This window comes from Manis pentadactyla, chromosome 3 (assembly GCF_030020395.1).
Source record: "Manis pentadactyla isolate mManPen7 chromosome 3, mManPen7.hap1, whole genome shotgun sequence".
Classification (NCBI taxonomy): domain Eukaryota; kingdom Metazoa; phylum Chordata; class Mammalia; order Pholidota; family Manidae; genus Manis; species Manis pentadactyla.
Window position 1 is genome coordinate 139,937,813 of NC_080021.1, and position 19,016 is coordinate 139,956,828.

Sequence of the window (19,016 nt, forward strand, 5' to 3'; positions counted from 1 at the left end):
TAGAATTTCATGGCAGGAATTTTTGAAAGATGTAATGAACAATGTCTTCTACAAGAAATACATGAACAGATTTTGACAGTACTATTGTTTGTAATGCCCATAAGATGTCACTCCAACCCAGCAGGTTATAAAACAATATCACAGTATGGTGGCATTAGTGCATGGGTGTGCATTTTTAAGGAGGGGAAGGATATTCAAATGTCATATATCCTAAGTCAGGGATCAGTAAACTACATTCCACTGACCAAATGCGGCCCACCCCGTTTTTGTAAATAGTGTAGTTGAATAGTTGAGACAAAGATCATCTGGCCCACAAAGCCTGTATATGCTATCTGATTCTTTACAGAAAGGAATGCCAACTCCTGCCTTAAATTAGTAGTGGAATAGAATTCTGGGAATTATTTTATTGATTGCTGTTCCTGCCTTTATGTGTTTCCACTCCTGCAGTATCAGTAGGACATGTGTCTTGCTTCTAGCCAATAGAAATGACAAAATTGAAGGGAGTTTGCAGATGTAATTAAGGCACCAAATACATTAATTTTATTCAGTCAAAAAGAGATTATTGTGGGTGAGCCTGACTTAATCAGAAGAAAGTCCTAAAATTAGAGACTGGGCCCTCAAACCACCAAAGACTTCTCTTCCTTGCTGGCTCAAAAAAGGAAGCTGCATCTTGTGAGAGGGACTGTGGAGAGGACCTTCTGGCTGGGAGCTAGGTGGACTCCAGGAGCCAAGGGACCTCAGTCCAGCATCCATGAGAAACTGAATTCCTCCAACAACTGGCTGAGCTTAGAAGTGGACTCTGAACATCAGGTGAGGCCATAGTCCCAGTCAACATCTGGATTGCAGCCTGGTGAGACCCTGGAAGAGGAAATACATCTCAGCCATGTCTGAATTCCTGACCCATGAAAACTATTAAATAATAAATGCATTATGTTTTAACCCACTAAGACTGTCCTAAATTGTTACATAGCAATAGAAAGCTAACACAGTTACACAGTCACCCCATTTTTTTTCTACAAATACACACAGGGTTCAAACATGAGAGACAGCCACAATTTTTATACAGTACTCCTCTTTTAGAAGGACACACTAAGTTATCTAAGGAGAAAATAATGTGATATATGGGATTTGCTTCAAAAAATGGGGAGGGGAAAATGGAAGGTAAAGATAAGATGAGATTGGTCATGTGTTGATAATTCTTAAACTAATTAATAGATTCATGTGGATTTATTACACAACTCCTTGCACTTCCGCATATGTTTGAAATTTTCCATAATAAAAGGTTTTTAAAAATTAGACTCATACATACAAAATTAACTGAAAGGATGTTTATAGTTTCTATACAGGAAAACTAAATAATTTAAATGTCAACACAGGGAACTGGTTAAATTAATCACTGTAGATGTACAGTATGTTTATATGTATCTTCAAAATTAATGATCCTGTTAACATTTTTTTATGGTCTGATAATTTGATGTAAAGTAAAATACTTGTAAGTAACAAAATAAAAAACCACAAAGCTTATGCATATTTTAAAAATTCATCTGAGTAGATTCTGTTCTGTCAGACAGTGACTGAATCCAGTCTAAGTGCCCTGGTGACTTCCTTGATGGAAGGAGCATAACGAGTGGGCCTTGAGTACAGGAGAGCCTGTGAGCCACCCAGTGACCCCATAACCCATCACTGACCCCTCAGTCTTCTGCTGTTTAACTGGCAACCCCTAGTGGCACATTCTTTTGAGAATCTCCAGCCCTCTGAATTTACAGAGGTAGGATACAGCAGAGGGTGGAGTGAGGCAGGACACTTCCAAACTTTAGTGCATCTTGAATAAACACAATCATGGTTCTCAAGAAAGATTTCAACTCTGACCATCTTTAGGGATCTCCAGTTTTTACTTCAGCCTTTATGGCCTCAGTTCATGTGATGGAGAGATTTCTCCATTTTCCTAAAAGCCTTAACTTCCTTAGTACTGCCAGCTCCTATACCCCCTTACCAGTAAAATTAGGGGACAAGCTATACCCACAACCAAACAATCCATGGGCCCATTTTTTACAATCACTATTCCAGATCACTTTAGGAAGGAATGTTCAAAAGGCAGTGAGGATATGGTAGATGTTCTGCTAAAATATGTGCAATCACAGAATGCTGGAGATAAACATGCCCTTATAAATCATTTTTAAATGTCTTTAATTTTACCAACTAAAAAAGCAAATAGATGAGACCCAAGACATTATGACCAGCTTCGCAAGGACGAGGAGAGCATCTAAGAGTAGAATCCTGATATGCCAACTCTCAGGCCCCTGCTTTCTGCCTAATGCCAGGCTGCTCTCTCCAAACCAGTTCTTTTCAATCTTAATGAATAGCCAAAGTTCAGGCTAATATACAGAGCTGAGCAGTAGCACAAAACCTTAAATATGGGTGGCCAATGAATGAAGGAAGGAGGGGGGTGGGGGTTCAGGGAGAGAGGAAGAAAGAGAAAGAGAGAAAATCCAAATGGCCAATAGACAAGTTAAAAGGTGTTTGTTCATGTTCATTAGGCATCAGGAAACCCCAAATCAAATTCACAGTAAGATACCTTTCCCCATCCATCAGGGTAACTAAAATTTAAAAAACTGATTATACCTAGGGTGACACATATATAGTACAACTGGAACTCTCATACATCACTTTTAGGGGTAAGTATGGTACATTGCATGCCGCAACCACTTCCAAAATCTATCTAACAATCTCTGCTAAAATTGAGTCTCTGCCTACCTACTAAGTAAGTACTTGCACATCAAGGTATTTCCAACTTTACTGCATATTCCCAACAGAAAGGTATACACCTTTGGTGAAAGGCTCACCAAAAGAAATATACTAATATGTTCATTAAAGCACAAAATTTTAAACATAATAGACAAAACTAGAAACCACCAAAATATCCATCAACAGCAGAAAGATAAATAATGCTGATCCATTCATATAATGGAATACAATACAGAAATATGAATCAAACACCACCAGAGGCACCAACATGTGTGAATTGTACAAGACATGTGAAGTGAAAGCGAGTCACAAAATAAACTGTTTCAGTTTATATAAGGTTCAAAAGCAAGCAAAATTAACTAATGGCGTGAGAAGTCAGGATCATGATTATTTGGGAGGAGATGAAATGGGAATATTTGGGGGGGTCATGAGGTGGTCTTCGGGGGTATGCTTTCTTTTTTTATTATTATTATTTTTTATGGTATTAATATACAATCACATGAGCAACACTGGATACTAGATTCCCCCCATTATCAAGTCCCCACCACATACCCTGTTACAGTCACTGTCCATCAGTGTAGTAAGAGGCTATAGAGTCACTACTTGTCTTCTCTGTGCTATACTGCCTTCCCCATGCCCACCCCCAACATTATGTGTGCTAAACCTAATGCCCTTAAACCCCTTATCCCTCCCTTCCCACCCACCTTCCCCAGTCCCTTTCCCTTTAGTAAATGTTAAGCCATTCTTGGGTTCTGTGAGTCTGCTGCTGTTTTGTTCCTTCAGTTTCTGCTTTGTTGTTACACTCCACAGATGAGTGAAAATCATTTGGTACTTGTCTTTCTCTGCCTGGCTTATTTCACTGAGCATAATACCATCTAGCACCATCCATATTGTTGCAAATTGTAGGATTTGTTTTCTTCTTATGGATGAATAATATTCCATTGTATATATGTACCACATCTTTATCTATTCATCTACTAATGGACACTTAGGTTGCTTCCATTTCTTGGCTACTGTAAATAGTGCTGCAATAAACACAGGGGTGCATATGTCTTTTTGAAACTGGGTTCCCGCATCCTTAGGGGTAAATTCCTAGGAGTGAAATTCCTGGGTCAAATGGTATTTCTATTTTGAGTCTTTTGAGGAACCTCCATACTGCTTTCCACAATGGTTACACTAATTTACATTCCCACCAGCAGAGTAAGAGCCTTCTCCACATCCTCACCAGCATCTGTTTTGTTTGTCTTTTGGATGTTGGCCATCCTAACTGGTGTGAGGTGATATCTCATTGTGGTTTTAATTTGCATTTCTATGATTATTAGAGATGTGAAGCATCTTTTCATTTACCTGTTGGCCATGTGAATTTCTTCTTTGGAGAAGTGTCTGTTCAGCTCCTCTGCCCATTTTTTAATCGGATTATTTGTTTTTTGTTTGTTGAGGTGCATAAGCTCTTTATATTTTGGATGTCAACCCCTTGTTGGATATGTCATTTATGAATATATTCTCCCAATACTATAGGATACCTTTTCATTCTACTGATGGTGTCCTTTGCTGTACAGAAGCTTTTTAGCTTGATGTAGTCCCACTTGTTCATTTCTGCTTTTGTTTCCCTTGCCCGAGGAGATATGCTCATAAAAAAGTTGTTCCTGTTTATATTCAAGAGAGTTGTGCCTATGTTTTCTTCTAAGAGTTTAATGGTTTCATCACTTATATTCAGGTCTTTGATCCATCTCGAGTTTACTTTTGTTTATGGAGTTAATCTAGTTTCATTCTCTTACATGTAGCTATCCAGTTTTGCCAACATCAGCTGTTGAATAGACTGTCATTTCCCCATTGTATATCCATGGCTCCTTTATCGTATATTAATTGACCATATATGCTTGGGTTAATATCTGGACTCTCTATTCTGTTCCACTGGTCTATGGGTCTGTTCTTGTGCCAGTACCAAATTGTCTTGATTACTGTGGCTTTCTAGTAGAGCTTGAAGTTGGAAAGCATAATGCCCCCTGCTTTATTCTTCCTTCTCAGGATTGCTTTGGCTATTCAGAGTCTTTTGTGGCTGCATATAAATTTTAGAACTATTTGGTCCAGTTCATTGAAGAATGCTGTTGGTATTTTGATAGGGATTGCATTGAATCTATAGATTGCTTTAGGCAGGATTGCCACTTTGACAATATTGATTCTTTCTACCCAAGAGCATGGGATGAATTTCCATATATTAGTGTCCTCTTTAATTTCTCTTAAGAGTGTCTTGTAGTTTTCAGGGTACAGGTCTTTCACTTCCTTGGTAGGTTTATTCCTAGGTATTTTATTCTTTTTGATGCAATTGTGAATGGAATTATTTTCCTGATTTCTCTTTCTGCTAGTTCATCATTAGTGTATAGGAATACAACAGATTTCTGTGTATTAATTTTGTATCCTGCAACTTTGCTGAATTCAGATAATAGTTCTAATAGTTTTAGAGTGGATTCTTTAGGGTTTTTAGGTACAATATCATGTCATCTGCAAACAGTGACAGTTTGACTTCTTCCTTACCAATCTGGATGCCTTTTATTTCTTTGTGTTGTCTGATTGCCATAGCTAGGACCTCCAGTATCATGTTGAATAAAAGCTGGGAGAGTGGGCATCCTTGTCTTGTTCCTGATCTTAGAGGAAAAGCTTTCAGCTTTTCACTGTTAAGTATGATGTTTGATGTGGGTTCCTCATATATGGCCTTTATTATGTTGTGGTACTTGCCCTCTGTACCCATTTTGTTGAGAGCTTTTATCATGAATGGGTGTTGAATTTTGTCAAATGCTTTTTCAGCATCTATGGAGATGATCATGTGATTTTTGTCCTTTTTATCCATATAGTGGATGATGTTGATGGATTTTTGAATGTTGTACCATCCTTGCATCCCTGGGAAGAATCCCACTTGATCATGATGTATGATCCTCTTGATGTATTTTCGAATTCGGTTTGTTAATATTTTGTTGAATATTTTTGCATCTATGTTCATCAGGGATATTGGTCTGTAGTTTTCTTTTTTTGTGGTAACTTTGCCTGGTTTTCATATTAGAGTGATGCTTGCTTCATAGAATGAGTTTGGAAGTATTCCCTCCTCTTCTCTTTTTTGGAAAACTTTAAGGAGAATGGTGTTATGTCTTCTCTAAATGTCTGATAAGATTTAGCAGTGAATCCTTCTGATCTGGGGGTTTTGTTCTTTGGTAGTTTTTTGATTACCAATTCAATTTCATTGTTGGTAATTGGTCCGTTTAGATTTTCTGTTTCTTCCTTGGTCAGTCTTGGAAGGTTATATTTTTCTAGAAAGTTGTCCATTTCTTCTAGGTTATCCAGTTAGTATATACTTTTTCATAGTATTCTCTAATAATTCTTAGTATTTCTGTGATGTCTGTAGTGTGTTTATATACTTTTTTAAAAATATATTTTTTTGTTTTGGTAGAATTCTAAGAATCTCTTCTTGATCAACGTAGCCCTCTAGAACTTTGTATCACCAATGCAGGACTTTAACTCACTGTAATCTCAAGCATCAGCTCCATTTTACAGCTATTAAAATAGATGGTTCCTTGATGGTAATACCAAATAAATATCATGGACATCATATTAGGTCACTAATGATCTGAAAGAAGAAGAAAAGGAACCAACATCATTAAGCACCAGACATGTTACCAAAGATGTGCTCTGTCCTGTATAGATGTTGTTATCTCCAGTAATTCTCTCAGAAACTCTTCACAATAGGTACTACTATTCATTCCTTTTATGAAGGCAGGAAATCAGGGAACTTAAGTAATTTGCCCAAGGTTGCAACACTTCTAAATAGCAGAACCGAGATTCAAATCCAGAAGGGTACTTACTCCAAAAACCCTGAGCTGTTCCACCCCACATGGCCCTGGTAGAATTTTAATATTAGTGCCTTTGACTTTTACCAATAAAACAGCTTCATAAAACTTCACCCTCATAAATATCTCATGTAAACAAAGTAGCCTGAGGTGATTTCCTAGCAATATTATTGCATTTCACTCTGTGGCCATTTACAACCAAGAAAATGTCCCACAACCTTTACTCCTAATAAGAAAAACACATGGTGGTACAGGTCTCCTGGTTCCCAAATAACCCTGAACTGCCCAGGACATAGTCAGAGTACAGCCAAGCCACCCCTCAGGCACAACCTTCTCCCCACCTCCATCCCCCACTGCCAGGTTCCTCTGAAAAGGCAGAGCTGCCAAGACCAAGTTACTCTTTCTAAGCTTTTCTCCTGGTAGTTGTTTAATTATTCATATACTGTTAATAGCATCTCAATGATTGTTTTATAGGTCTGCTACAACTTAAGTTAATGTTAAAGACATTACAAGTAGCTCCTTTTTAAATTTTTAACCAGAATAAAAGTTTACAAAAAGCACATATGCACCTGAAACAGTAAGGTCTGTGCACAAACAGAAATCAAGGCAGTTTTGTAAGGCAGCTTACAGATTTTATGGGTATTTGATGCCCATTACAACTACAAAAACTCAAGTCTTGGTGACTGTCTACAACCAGGTATGTGACGTTTTCAGACTGAAAGGCCATTTTCAGAAAGTATTACAGAAGAAGATGAACAAAGAAAACATTTTACTTCTCTCCTTCATATTAGACAAAAAAAGCCACAAATGTTTCAGCAGTTGGGGTGGGAAGCCACAACACAGGACGCTAGAAGGATCAACATATGCAACTACTGAGCCAATCTACTTAAACTACCGAAGCTGATGTGCTTAGTTTAGAAGAGGTAAATGGTTGTCTTTTATTGACGGGGAAAGAGTTTTGTAAATTGTATTGAGTGCTAACTTATTAATAATTGAAGCATAAATCTTTTCCAGCATCCCATCAGACATATTCTATCATATACACAATGATGAATTCAATGCCTCTGCCTTTATATGTAGGAACAAGTTGCAGAATCCCTCCCAAATCTAGATGGTTGGGCTCCCAGAGAATCTTCTGGGTAGGAGAATTCCCAGCTATAGAACAGTAACATTATTAAAAAAACACAGTGGATGGAATAAAGTTCTGAGTGAAGCTTTCATAAATAGTTTTATATATACTAATACACAAAGATAAAACCAGCATACTACATGTGGATATAGCAAAGGTTCCTATGGACAGGATTCTCACCAGGCCCTGGTCAGCTAGCTCACTACACACATGTGGGCAGTATATTGCTATTGACTCTGCATAAAGAGCTCCTCCCAGTGCTCTGGGCAACATGGTGGCATGACTGCTGCACAGCTGCTGGGCTGCAAGGCCACAGGAGAGCAGAGGCTGGAGTGACAGCAGCACCGAGGACAGAGACTGAGACGGTTGTGGAGGCAGAGAGGCCCAGAGGCAGAGACCGGCCTGCTACCTGCAGACTCGCTCTGAGTGGATGGGCTTCTAGTGATTGACCTGTTCTGTGGAAATAAAGTGGGCTATAAACCCTTTGACCCCAAGAGCATTCCATTGTCACTCCTCAGTCTCAGTGAATCCACATGGACTTGTCCAGGGCTGAAACCCATTGGCAAGACACAACAGTATGTCAGTTTTTACACATTTTAAATTAGTAGTAATGGCTTCTACACAATATTCCTTATCTTTTGGCTCCATGGATATTTATTTAGATCTCCTTCCCTCAAGTTTCAAAGGGAGGCTGGTGAATTCATTTCATCTTTACAGATAAACTATAGGCTAAGAGGCAGCTTTACCTATCTTTAGTTTTCCAACCAAATGTCTTTCTACCATTCAGATTTTACAACTAAGATCTGTGGCCACCACCCCCACCCACCCACCCAAACCCAGCTCAAGTGACTACCTGACTTGGTCCCAGAGATGTAGAGATGCTTCAGATAAAAACGTCTTAGAAGACCTGAATCGACTCATGCATTCCAGGTGAGGAAGTTGCTCTTCATTCCTCCCCAGTCCCAGAATGATGGATCTGAAGACACACACTACTGTCTCCTCCTGCCTCCTCACCATACAACACCAATCTCTACCTCAGAAATACAGCTTTCTTTTCCCTCAGTTTCCTTTGGCCTCACTGCAAAAACTCCAGCTTTACTTACTGTAATAGTTACTTTTATGTGTCAGCTTGGCTGGGCTATCGTACCTCATTATTCATCCAAACACTAATCAAGGTGTTGCTGTGCAAGTATGCTGCAGACGTGGCTAACACCTACAGTCAGTTGGTCTAAGTGAACGAGATAACCTACGATTACGTGGGTGGGCCTCATCCAGTCAGTTGAAGCTTTTAAGAGCAAAAACTGAGGTCTCCCAGAGAAGAAAAAATTTCTGCCTAAAAACTGCAGCCATCAGCTCCTGCCTGAGTTTCCAGTCTATTGGACTGGACAGCAAACTTCAGATTTTGAATTTACCAGACCCCACCCCACAATGGTGTGAGCCTATTCCTTAAAATAAAGCTGAGAGAGAGAGAATTGGTTCTATTTTTCTGCAAAGCCCCGACTGATATATATATATATATATATATATATTCCTCCCTACCTTCACAATTCCTACTACTGCTAATTATCTGAAAACAAAAGACACCCACCTTGGAAGTGAAATCTCAGCTATTCCACAGTAAAATTTATATACTGATATTTCATGGAAGGGGAACTCTAAATTGTAGAGATTGTTATAATTCTGAAGATAGCTTCAGACACAAATTCTTTGCTTGACCAAACTTTAGTCAGTCTCCTGAAAGTTCCCCTAGACCTATCTGTGCACTTCCATGTGAAATCTAGTTTTAGCAAGGACAATTTGACCAGAATACCTCACCAGCCACCATCCCCCAGGTGATGTCTGATCATCCTGGCCAGCCTTCAGCAAGAACCCTGTTAGGTCAGTTTAGACAGAATTCCCTCTACTCCTAATGTTTCCTCTTAGTCATTTTTCATGCTCTGACCTCTACCCTACTCCTTGGCTCTGGTTCCCACTTGCCCATGCTGTATTTAGAGTTAAGCCCAGTCTCTCTCTGCCACTGTAGATTCCCAACTCAATGGTCCTTTCCATCTTTCACAAGTTTCATTGAATATTTGTGTGGCCAACTCTTTCAATTGGAACAAATTGTCCCATCACTTGATTGGAAACCAACATTGACAAGATTTGTGTTACTCAGTTAGAAAGGGTGGCAATTCAGCCAGAAACCTGTTTTCTCCCTCCAAAGCTGAACACATCTGGGGAATCCAAACCAGCTTCCTCAGCCCAAAGAACAGTGGGAAACCAGGCACAGTTCAAGGCAGCATGGGACAGACCTGACTCTGGAGCTCTCCCCACACTCCTGCATTTGCAGCAGAACTAACTCAGTATTCCTGAGGGCCTTCTGCTAGATGTTAGCCTGGGACCAGGTCAGGCATGGGCGGCTACTTCCCACGAGAATGACCAGGCACCAGTGACCTCTCCAACCACATAACACGTGGCTGGGCAAGCAGACGTCCTATTTTCCTTGCCTTTGAAGGAGGAAAGAATTACAGATTCTATGAAATCTAAACGCCTACTCAGAAAATAACCCATGTATCTCCTACTGCTTGAGAGTCAAGCATTTATTGGTTATTTTTCTAAGAAAGCCCTTTTCTTCACAATGCTTAAGGCTGCTAATTGGAAGAGAAAAGACAACATAAAATTTGGCTTATTTCTAACAGAAGATTGTCTATAAATAATTATTATTACCATGTCCTTCAGATGGGCAGTTATTGCTTTGAAAACTCATCAATATGACCAACGAGACCACTCCAACCCACCACAGTTACAACCAAAAACTGTCATTAGTGTCCTTGAGAAGAAGCCCTGGCTAATCCCAGTTGACAAAGGGATACTTTATAGAACTGGCCAAACTGTCCTGGTGTCACTGATGAATAGTGAAGTGACAGTTTATAAAGTTCCTCAGGTAATTGGTAAGAACAAAATATCACAGAGAAACCAGGCATGGGTGAAGGTCCTATAACCTTTCAGTCCCCTGAGGAAAGGACTTTCCACACAGGTTATCAGCCACCCCTTCCCCAGGCCTCACAAGTACCCAGAACTCTGAGGCCATCCCACTTGAGGCCATAGATTTCTGCAGGCACTTGACAGGTGGTGTTTCTTGGCCAGTGCTGATGCCACCCTGATGGGTAAGAGAGGAGCCTATTGTGGGTACTACAGGGAAAAAAAAGCCCAGGACTGCACCTCGGCTGACCTGCAGCGTGCTAAGTCTCAGGTCTCGTGTTGCATTTACCTCCATCATTTGTCTCTGCCTGGAAGAATTCGGAACAGCTGAAGAATTGAACTGGACTGCATGAGACTAAAGAAACCATGCAGGGATTAAATGCCATCTCATGTTTGCAAAGCCCTGAGTATCTGGCGATGCAATTGGCATGATTTATTTGAATAATTACTGTGAGTGAAACATTATACTTTATTATATAAACATGAACGAGTCAAGGTCCCCAACCTCAGGGGCTTCTATCTGGTGGAGAACCCTGGCAAGTTCAGAACCAAAAGATGGTAGGTGAAATTTGCTTAATTAGGGAAGACAATCCTATAGAAACCCACTGGCAGAAACAATTAATTTCAACGAGGACAGCTGAAATGGGCTACCTAATAAATTAGTGGAGATTAGAGTGCTTCCCCTAGAAGCTCAAAAGGAAGGAATTTAGGAGGCTCTTGGAACTCAAAGAAGAAAAGAAATGGAGAGAAGTGACATAAAAGGGAGAGTGACCCCCAGCAACATTGCAGCAGTCAGAGGCCCCAGGAAGAAGAAAAGACTTTTGGGGGCTTGTAGACTGAGCTGTATTCTTATTTTCCTTCAGCCTTCAATAGAAGCCTGTAATGCACAACAGTCCTCTGTAGAGTACTAGGGGACAAAAAAATAAAGGGAAGGGGTCAATCCTTGGGGTCAGCAAGACAAACACGGCCCTTTTTCCTCCCGGATATGTAAATCTTAGAAACTGTGTTTGGAGGATTGGGCTTGAATATTAAAGAAACAGAGACCAGAGGACTTGGCAACATTTGGGTTTCACACATACAAATGGTAAAGTAATAAATTTTAAAATGACAGTGGGAGTACAAAGGAAGGAAATAACTTTCACATTCTGTAACATTCAACCAGTCAAATAACCCAGTATTCATTTTTTTTCTCTTGCTGTCCTATTAACTCCTGCTACTCCCTCCAACTGAAACACCTTCCTAGGGTTCACCTAAATGCCCCCTCCTTCCGGAAGCCTCCAGGCTGACTTAGGCACTCTCCCTGTGTTTCATGCACTTCCCTCAATCAAGTCCACTATCCAACTGTCTAAGAAATGCCTACTCACTGAACAATCTCCCCATTAAACAGTACATCAGAAGCAAGAATAGGAGCTATGTGTCTTTTCATCTGTGTGACCTCAGTGCCTCAATGCGCAGAACCTGAGCTAGCACACAGCTGGTGCTTAATCAGAGTTTCTGTAAATAAGAGGGGGAAGGCAAAGATTTCCACTGGACTACAAGGGATGGTTACGATGTGATGAAATATAGATGAGGCTCCAAGACATTCTAAGTAAGAGGAGGGCGGGGCTGGGAGGGAGCATTAAAACAGTGGCCTAGTTCAACATGGTGGCCTGAATAAATGTATATATCCCTTCACTCTTCTCAAATGCCACTGAGATGTGAGAAATTTAAGAAAGTATTTTTTTTTAATTATAATATCAGAGGACAGCACTAGCAATGTGGGCAAATTTTTGGGAAATGGAAAGTAGCACGTGAGGAGTTAATGCAGTTGAAAAGGATGAAGACCAAGTGCCTAGAGAGGAAGATGCCAAAGAGCAGCAGAAATAAATGCCTCAGAAATGCATGCCCAGGAGAACCTGGATCCAACGCCCAGCTCCGAGGCCTGAAACCAGGGAGCTGGGGTCAGTCTGAACACGGAGCACTTGGAGCCTGGACCCTTCCTCCATCCAGTTCTGCCAGGTACGACCATCTTCCCCCTGGCGGGACACTAGAGGGTTGTTGGGCAGAGATGCTGAGCCAGATTCCCCAGAGCCTCAGTGGACATGCTACATCCTTTTCTGATACACTACATATTAAATATTCATGTACCATATGCTTCCAGCCCCCTTATACCAGACCCTTCAGCAATATCAACCCCAGATCCTGAGGTTCCCACAGTGGAAAGGTCCAGGTGGGGGCCTGATCACCAGACCGCCCAGTTGGCAAGTCCACTGGGCACACAGGACTCTCAATCACATGCCTGATGACTCATTATTAAATAAAAATTTTTGAAAGCCAATACTCTCACTTTATTTTCCCTTTAATATAATATAATCTATTTATACCCTACAGATGCCTTGTATTAGTTTTAAAATATAAAGACTACATATAGCCAAACAACGAAATATTGAGTGGAAACAGGAGAAGCCAAATCCAAAATGATTTATTGTGGGTTAAACATCCCCAAAAAGATGCACAGAACTTGAACCCCAATTAGAGCAGGAGAGAGTTTGGCTTGTAATAAGGAAATTAGTGTAATTAAAAAGCAGGGCTTACTCTCTAAAGATGCTTAGGAAACCCCTACAGAGGCTATAAGGAAACTTCTGGATAAAGATATCAGACTCAGTCTGGATCAAAGATTTGTCCTCTGGTTTTAAACCAGAATAGAAAATACTAGAATCGTATTGACAGGCTATCCAGGAACAAAGATAGTAATGCATGGCCTTACAGTTGAGAAGAGCTCAATAAATGGAATGGAAAAGATAGAAAAAACAAAATAGAAGAAAATTTCCATGACATAGAGGAAGAACTCACCCTGAAGCAGGAAAGGCACAAAACTAATGTAAATGTTTGATCCTGTGACACGTTCTCAAGAAGTGATTAATTTCAACAATGAAGAATGATTCCTTCAGGCATAGGTGAGGGGAGATACTCCTAAGGGATGCAAAGAAAGTGGTGCTCAGGTTTCTTAAAAACAATATCCAACACCAGAAGGCAAAGGAGCAATGACTACAAGACACTCAGGCAGAGATTCCCCCAAGTGTGACAGACACAGCCAGGCACTCCCTCCAGCAGGAAAACAAGATGAACATTCCCCAACAGGAAAGAAGAAATGTAGCACCTGCACGTTACTGGGAGAAGGAGAAAGTGAGATTCTTTACCACAAAATACAAGCAGTCAATGGATGAATGAGGAAGCTGCATAACACTCGATATGAAAGTGTGACCCAGGAATATTGTGCCTTGACAATTTGTCCTACAAGCATAAAGCTAAAAGACAAATTGGGGAATAAAATTTCTTTAAGTCCTTCTTGAAAAAATTACTAGGCAATATATCTAACTCAGTAAGAGAAGAATCAAAATTTAAAAAAAAAACAGAAAGGGAAAAACCTTGATTAATAAAAGAAAAAAATGGGTAGTAGGCATTAACCCATCTATTTAAATATCTAAGACCAAAGGACCCAAAGGTAATCATGGTTACATAACAGAATGTAAATCATCAGCTTCTACAATTTAAAAACAATCAAATGAGTAATGAGAATTCAGGAGGCAGTAGAAGTGGAAGCATGCTTTTCTTCATCTGTCAGAGAAGGAAGTCAACTGCTCCATCCAAAATTGAAAACTGGCCTTTCAAAAGCAAAAGGACCCACATTTTCATCATCTTTTCTCCCCTGAATTACAGAGGAACTATTTAGGAACTGTTGCCACTGTGGTAAAGAAACATGAGTCTGAAGTTCAGTAGTTCCTACAGTCTCATTTCTGTTCATTTCTTCTGTTAAATTCAAGTAAAATTGAACTTAATATATTTTTAAATACAGCTTTCATTTTTATAAACCTAGCTCTGTCTTTTTTCCTCCATGGATATATTCATTCCCAAAGACACATGCAAGAAGGTAAAAAAAAAAAAAGATTTGGGAAGTGATGTGCCCCTAATATAAATGAGCTCAGGGGTTAGCAAACTACAGCCTGCAGTCAAATCTGGCCGTAAATAAAGTTTTATTGAAACACAGTCACACCTTTTCATTTACATATCACGTAATGGCTGCTTTCCAGCTACAACTGCAAATGTCAGCTGTGGTGACAAAGGACCTTGGGCTTCCAAACACAGATAGTTAATACTATCTAGACATTTTGCACAAAGTTTGGTTACCTCTGCTCATAGATGGTGGGATTTCGGGGGTATGGAGTGTTTGGGGTTTGGTTTTTATTATCTTTTTTGTTATTTGTTGTATTACATAGAATTTTTAATGAGCATTACAATTTTTGATAAAGCAATGAAACCACTTTGGTATCTAAAAAGTACCACCCTCCATTTAAGGAATTTAGGCTGAGTGACCTTCTGGCTGACCCACATCTTTACACACTCCTTTCTAGAACAATGCTCTTCCATCTGAGAGGCTGCTGCTTCTGTGGAGGAGACTAACCACAAAGCTGGCTGGTGGCCATGGAAATCTGGGCCAGTGTGTCAGGAGCCTGTCTCAAGAAGGCAGTTGTGTCACTTGTCCTGGCAAACAATTTGAGAACACTGTCCAAATAATAAGATGGGTAAGGGAGGAGGAATTTTTTTTTTCTTCTATTTAGCAGTTGCCAAAATCACAACCTTCAGTAAATATCACATAACTCATTAAAAAATTCCTCATCTACTGAACTAAAATGGAAGTGGTCCAAGAATCAGAAGAACAGAAAAGCTCATTAGTCCTGCTCATGGGTTGCAAATCTATTTCCCAAATGCATACTAATGTTCCCATATCCAAACAGAGACCTTTTCTCAAAGATTCGAATTATGAAACCTGTTGAAGTCCACACAACCCAGAGAAGGATGGTCAGGGTCTGCAAATTATCATCTGACTGATGTGTAAGAGACCTGGTCAAACCGGCAGCTGTGAGACGTGGCCCCCACATGTCCCCCCCCCGTGAGCCTTCGCCCTTCAGCCTTGGGGCCACACTCTCCCCAGAGCCTCTCCACCAGGAAACCCTCCCTCACCATTTAAACAGCCAAAGCCATCCCAACATGGAATGAATGCCCGTCGCTGTTCTACATATCACTTCACCCAGCATAAATTATTAATTAATTGCAGAGCATTCCAAAGGCACAGAGGCATAATTCTGCAGGATGAGTTATCAGCCATTAGAAACCAGGAGAAAGATTAAGACCCATGAATTAAAGGTTTCATGATTCAAGATGTTTTCTGTCTTAAAATAATTAATAACATTGATTTTATTCCCTCATGGAATAAATGTGCTTATTTCGGGAACAGTAAATCTCCCCAAGTCCCACAGCAACCAGAATGAAAAGGTCTCCAGCAGAAACCACTGCTTCCTTCCTGATTAGAGAGCAATTTTAATTTTAGGGAAAGGAAAAACTATATTAACAACCGTTTTTACGAAAAATGCTAACTGATCAACTAACTGTATCTAAAGACAGAAACTGAAAAAACATTTTCCTTGTACTTCTTCAGGTTTCTTACACAATAGAAAGGTTTAAGAATAAGTTTTTATGGGCAACAATTGAACTCGTCAGGTATGCAACACAACATGAAGCTGTCTAGGGAAAATGCTTATAACTTCTTGTCATACAATTAAAAAGCCAGAAGATATTTCTTCTGAAGATCTTATAATAGTTGCTCAGATTTTACAGTCCTTCCTATTTTATTATCCATCATACAGATATTCAGTGAAATCTAGGCTATTCTCCCAAATACATAAAAATTCCCTGTCATGTATTGCCTCCACTACTCCATCCCAATCCGCCAAAATTTCTTACTGGGAAAAAAAAATGAGAATTAATATTTTTAAAGAAGAAAGAGAGGAATCTCAGATATGTTTCAAAATGTCATCCCTCAACTGAATCACAGAATGCTGAGGTCTAGTTAGGGAGGCACATCAATCTGTACAAGTTCTTTTTTCCATGAACAGACAGGACAGACAGGAGCCAAGATACTAAAAGGAATTCAGAAACAAACAACTTGTGATTCTAGATCAGAAATCAAATCCTGGGAGGGGAGAGAAATGGGTCAAAAGGGTCAAAAGATACCAATTTCCAGTTACAAAATAAGTAAGTCATGGGGATGTAATGTATAACATGGGGGCTGTAGCTAATAATCCTGTATTTGCATATCTGAAAGCTGCTAAGAGAATAAATCTTAAAAGGTCTCATCACAAGAAAAGAAAAATTTTGTAAGTATGGAAGGTGACAGATGTTAACGAGACTTACTGTGGTGATCAGTCCCCAATGTATACAGAGATTGAATCATTTTGCTGTACACCTGAAACTAATATCTTATATGTCAATTATATCTTAATTTTTTTTAAAGAAATCCAGTCCTACTGCTAAAGCCCAGACATTCCATGTTCTATTAATCATTTAAATCAAACCAAAACACTCCCAAGGAAAAAGAGCCAACCGAAAGAAAGTTTGGGGTTTCGGATCATAAGAAGATCTACATATTTTTCCTTTGCATATCTTGCATTTATTATAGGCTGAACATTTCCAACGATATGTTGTAGAGACTGAATTTGGTTCTATTCCTCTAAGAAGTGACACTTCCTTCTGACAAGCAGATAAATTACTGATATGTCAGCTTGATCCTGTTGAGTCTTGGGTTGTGGCTTTGTTAAGGCAGGTCTCTGGCATCTTCGCTCTCAATCCCATGGCATATTCCATTTTCCTAGAACATAGTCCTTCCTCCTGTGGTGAGCATTTTTGGGGTCTCATGTAAGTGACCAGCTCTACTTTGACTGGATCAGAACTCCAACATCTCTCTAATATGCCCCAGCTTCTAAAGTTATCACTCACCTCTCAGTACCCTAGAACTGGTCTCAGCTGACTTTGCGGAGTCTCATTCAGTGCATATTCAGCTAAAGATTTGGCCAGGAACCTAAAGGAAACCCTCAGATTTCTGGGGCTATTTCTCTCCAGCTGCCTTCTTTCTGGTACCCAAACCCGGAAGTTCCAGCAGCCTGACTTAGCAACTTTGACCTTCTATCTTGGTGTCCTGCTCTCCGGAGGGCCACTCTCTACTTGGGCCCTACAGTTTGGAAAGTGCCTCAGGCAAGAAGTCCGCCCGATGCCCCACCTCCCTTACTTCACCTCGCTGAACCTATTTCCTCATCTGTGAAACGGCTACAGTGATGCCACCTTGAAGGGTTATTCTGGGGGTCAAATTAGGTAATGTATGTGTTTTGGGGTAGCTCAGAGATTACTTTTTTTCCACTGATATTTAAAGCGGCCTCTGAGATGGCAACTCACACATTAAGTTTTGAAACTTCTTCCCCAGCACCCCCATCTCCATCATCCCCCTTCACTACTGCCACAAGCACCACCCCTCACCTGCCACATGCACAGGGAGCAATCCCTGGTCTGCACCCCCAAATCAGCACCTTGTCCTCCAACCCCTTCTTTAGGAAGCAGCCCGATTCTTTTTTCACATTAGATGAAAGAGTACTGGGAAGGCTTTGATCAATTAACATTATGTCAAGAAGGGAATGGAATACATTTTTAGATTTTGAGGCTTGCAAAGGAAAAACATCTCAGCCCTAGGCTCCTCCTTCTTTCCACCTACCTCCCCAAAGTGTTCTCGGACTGAAGAAAGGCAGGGTTTCAGATCCCAGAGGTCTGCTGAGCCATCCAGGGACTGCTTCAGACAGCCTGCTGGGTGCAGCCCAGAGTGAGAACTGCCTCCCTTTGAAGGGCACCAACCTGGCCAGGTCGCTCAAGTACCACAGGGTCACAGGGCCAGTAGACATTCTATACTCAGTGGCGCCCCTGAGTGGCAACAAATAGCTACTACAAAGGGCTGTCACTACAAAGGGTTGACCAATACTAGTTCTCCCCACTTGAAAAGTTTGGAGAAATTTCCTTTTAGGCTGAAAATGTTACAAAAGGTTCTTGGATAGAGAAAGAAGAGAGGACCCCAACAGTGTGATAATGAGCTTTTTGCCAATCCAGTGGGTTTGGCATATCTGAACATATCTGTCTTACATCAGCTCCCACCTGCTACATTACATGCATGAAGAACAGAAACAAGGCTCAGGTTCAACATGTAACAAGCACTCAACAGACTATTCTTATGAATAAGTGTGAGCTTAATTAAATAAGGACAAAGGCATATATATATGATCAGTGTAAACTTACAAGCCAAAATGATGTCCACTAACATGGAAGCTTCATAAAGATGGAATTTTTGTTTGTTTTGCCCACTGCTGTGTCTCCAGCATTGAAAACAATGCCTATCATGTACATTTTAATAAATATTTGTTGACTTGAGTGCTAAATGAATTAGAGGGAGGGCAGAACCTCTTACAATGTGTCCCATGGCTATGTTC

General features: G+C 40.3%; 1 long non-coding RNA gene across 3 annotated transcripts in view; it reads right to left on the minus strand.

The window, feature by feature from the left end:
• Positions 1-523: 523 nt before the first annotated feature.
• LOC130683180 (uncharacterized) overlaps positions 524-19,016 on the minus strand; it is a 47,310-nt gene continuing 28,817 nt past the window's right edge. For all 3 annotated transcript variants that reach the window (XR_008996797.1, XR_008996798.1, XR_008996796.1), the window contains one exon: positions 524-858. This is a non-coding gene — a long non-coding RNA (uncharacterized LOC130683180). The remainder of the gene's footprint in view (positions 859-19,016) is intronic.